We start from the raw sequence: 3,748 nt of genomic DNA, 5'->3' as shown, positions 1-3,748 counted from the left end.
AAATTTAAATTTTGTATATTTTCTATAAAAACTTTTCAATATTACTGTCCAAAATGAGATATGAGATATGAGAATTACTATTGTATGCTGTTTTAGCTTTTTGGTTTGGATAGCAACCTTAGTTTACATCTTTAAATTTATACTTGATGTAGATAAACATTTAGTTTTTGCTACGTAAATATCTCACTATTCGAAATATAAATTTTCTAGTCATCATCAGGTATTTTCAACCCACCTTCACAAATTGAATACACACGATTAAGCAACAATACGAGAGTACCAAAATAATATTAAAATGTTAAAAATAAAGTAAATTCTATTTAGGTGGAAACTCACAACAATATGAGAGTACCAAAATAATATTAAAATGTTAAAAATAAAGTAAATTCTATTTAGGTGGAAACTCAGGTGAAGTCGACTTCACGTGTGGTTGAAACCTGAGAGCCGTTAGATGATTTGACTGATTTGACTAAATTTTCATCCAACGATTCTCAGGTATCAACTTCACGTGAAGTCAATTTCACCTGAATTTACATCGTCTTGTCACCTCAATATTTTAGATGTTATATTTACATATCAACAAATTATCTTTACATAGAATAATTTTTAAAGAGTTATGCTAGATAACCAATGATTTTTTTTAACAACATGAACAATCACTAATTAAATAAAAACACACTATACTTTCAAATTACCTACCTAGATTTTAATATTATAAATCTAACAATATGAAAAAGAAAAAAAAAAAACTGAAAAACTAAAGAAAACAAATGAAAAGAAAAACCAAAAGGTCGAACTAGTTTTTTCATTGAAGGCAAAATGCACGCATAGGGCATGTAGAGAATTGTGTGATTTTATACGTATGAAATTAGTTATCCCAGGAATAGGATTAAGAACAAGAAAAGAGTATAAAAATCAAATGCTACCATTTAGGAAGGAAAAAAAAAACGTACAAGAAATGACATATATTCCACACTCCTTCTCATTACTAATGTTTTATGAAACTCATTACTGTGTATATGTTTATCAGGTTTAGTAGTAGAACACAAATTCAAAATTAAAAAAATAGATAAAGTGTTAATTGAGTTAGGATTAATTCTATCGTTATTAATGGAGTTGATATAAAAATGATGTGATTTGTAGATATAAAATTCAAGTATTTATTTAAAATTTCATATTATTTTGGTTCTATTTTTTTTTTTTTTTGCAACAACTTGTTGCTCATGATTTTTTTTTTGTTGCTCATTATTTAACACTTAACAATGGATCATACCTGTAGTGGTGTTGTTTTTCAGCCCTGAAAATAAAAAGTTTAGCAAAATATTATAGCATTAATTTTATTTGGGCCATTAAACTCTCATTTTTGGTCTTTTAGTTGTTATCATAAACGGGCCCAATATCTATGGGTCGAACCTTGGTAGCTGTTTATTTGAATTGACCAAGAAAACAAAAAAAGCCTCCTTATGCTCTTGGGTCGACAAATGAATAAGTGTCAGTAGTCAGTACCACTTAAGTTCTTCAAACAACATGGCTAAATTGTGGTTTAGGTTGGGCTTTGTTCTAGCCCACAATCAAGTCCAAAAAATTAATTGCTAAATAGTGGTTTGGGGCCTTTAGGCTTCGGCTCAATGGTAATTCATTTGACTCCTGACTACATTAGGATTCAAAATTTAATACTCTGACAAAAAAAAAAAAAAAATTAATACAAAGTAGTGGATAGAAACACTTAAAATATTATGTATGTGAATATGTAGTGTGAGTGAGTTTATAATGTTATAGTACTTAGGATTGAAAGTTATTTAATCTATCTAAGAAAAAAAAATTATGTCAAAATAGTATCAAAAAAGTAAAAACTCACATGGAATTTATGGAGATGTCTTTATATAAAATTAATAATTAAAAATCGTTCAATAATAATTTAGTCAAATGTGTCAAATTATTTAATTTTTTTAACTATTAATTTTATACAAAAATAACTGTACCTGAATATCCGTGCTATAAAAATGAGATAGACATGGAGAGAAAGAGAGAAAAGGTTATTACTTATTCAGTTATTTGGTAATTGTCATTATCTCTGTGGTCTATAATATCTAATTCTCGATGAGCAAAAAAAGAAAAGGTTGTGTTGAAGATTGGCGAAAACCAAAATGCCTTGAAAAGAAAGATAGCGGCTTATGAGTGGTGATTGCCAAAGAAGACGTGTGATTCAAAAGTTCAGGTAAAGCTAAGGTCCTCCATATATTCCGGGATTTAGTTAAAGGTCAAAGAGGCTGCTTTCTTATTACAACTTTTAAATTCTTCATTCTTCTTGTTTTCCTTTAAATACATGTATGACGCATGGATTTTCTTTCATTCTTTGGATTTATGCATGCTTCGTACTCTTATTCCTTCATTATTACTTAGACATGACATTGTGCAATATTTATTATATTCTCGATTGTGTTGTTTTTTTTAGTATTCCAACCTACCATTTGAAGCATTTGAGTAAGCCAGCCACTTGAAGCACACAATTTTGGCGGCAACCCTTCATGATGAAGTGATCCCTTTTTAAATAATAGAACCTTAAGCCAACCTAACATAAAGTGTTACAGCTTTTGTATTTGCGTGGACTAATTGTCATTAATTAATGTTGAAATAGCTAACAATTCTAAGCTAAAAACTTAAATGAACATTATTTGAAATGTGTACAAAAAGTGTTTGGTAGGTTGTGAGATGAATCGGAGACTTGCAGATCGAAACGGTTGTCGGATCGTCTTGGAACGGCGGAGAGCGATATCTACAGAGACACTCTAATGCTCAAGTCATAACGGATTTAAAAGATATAAAGTGTGTAGAATAAATAAGCTATCCGAGGAGGCCTCTGGTTATCTTTTATATAGTTGGCGATAGTTATCTCATCTTATTTTATTTAACTAAGATAAAAAAAAATATTTAAATTCAAATATCAATTAGAGATCGTAGGACTAGTTTAGACCGTTAAAGGAAGTTAAATCCTTAATAATCGAATTAGAGGCTATTCCGATGTGAAATCCGAGAGTGGGGTTCATAACAAAATGTTTTTACAAGTGAAATTAGCATTGCATAGATTCCTACTCTACTTCCTTAGTTCCTAGTTCCTACCCTATTTTAATTAAGGGAAGAATTAAATTGCTCACATTACCTTAATGATTTTGTCCATTCTACACATGAAAATGGTGGGTGCCGAAATTTGTGTAGGATGATTTGTAATAATAGTCAAATTCTCTTTTGAGAACTAGTACTACTAATAGGGGGTATAAATTCCTAATTCATGTAAGAATAGTTCAACTATCCTAAATTGATATGACCGAATCTCAATCAAAATCGTGTTTGCTATTTTCACCACTTAGCCTCTCATCATATCAATATGAATATCACCTCTTTCTGTCTCCATCAACTACTTTGCCATTTCACTTCACCAATCACTTATACAAACCACGCTCAAATATCTGCAGTACATATAACAGTGTACCCACATTCATTCAAATCATAGAGAAACGGATAATAAACATAGACATTTAAATACAGTTAACTTTATATGAAATTGATAGATAAAAATCATTACATAAATTAATAAATTTAACTAAATTATCATCTAACGATTTTTAATTATCAACTTTATTCAAATTATGAGAGATAATGACCCACTGTTATAAACGGATAAACCTGCGTTTTGACATGAAAAAGTTGATGATATAAAAAGTAAAGGTCTAATAAACAATTTGTTCAT

The sequence above is a fragment of the Arachis ipaensis genome, chromosome B09 (genome assembly GCF_000816755.2).
Source record: "Arachis ipaensis cultivar K30076 chromosome B09, Araip1.1, whole genome shotgun sequence".
NCBI lineage: Eukaryota > Viridiplantae > Streptophyta > Magnoliopsida > Fabales > Fabaceae > Arachis > Arachis ipaensis.
This window is presented reverse-complemented; position numbering follows the sequence as displayed.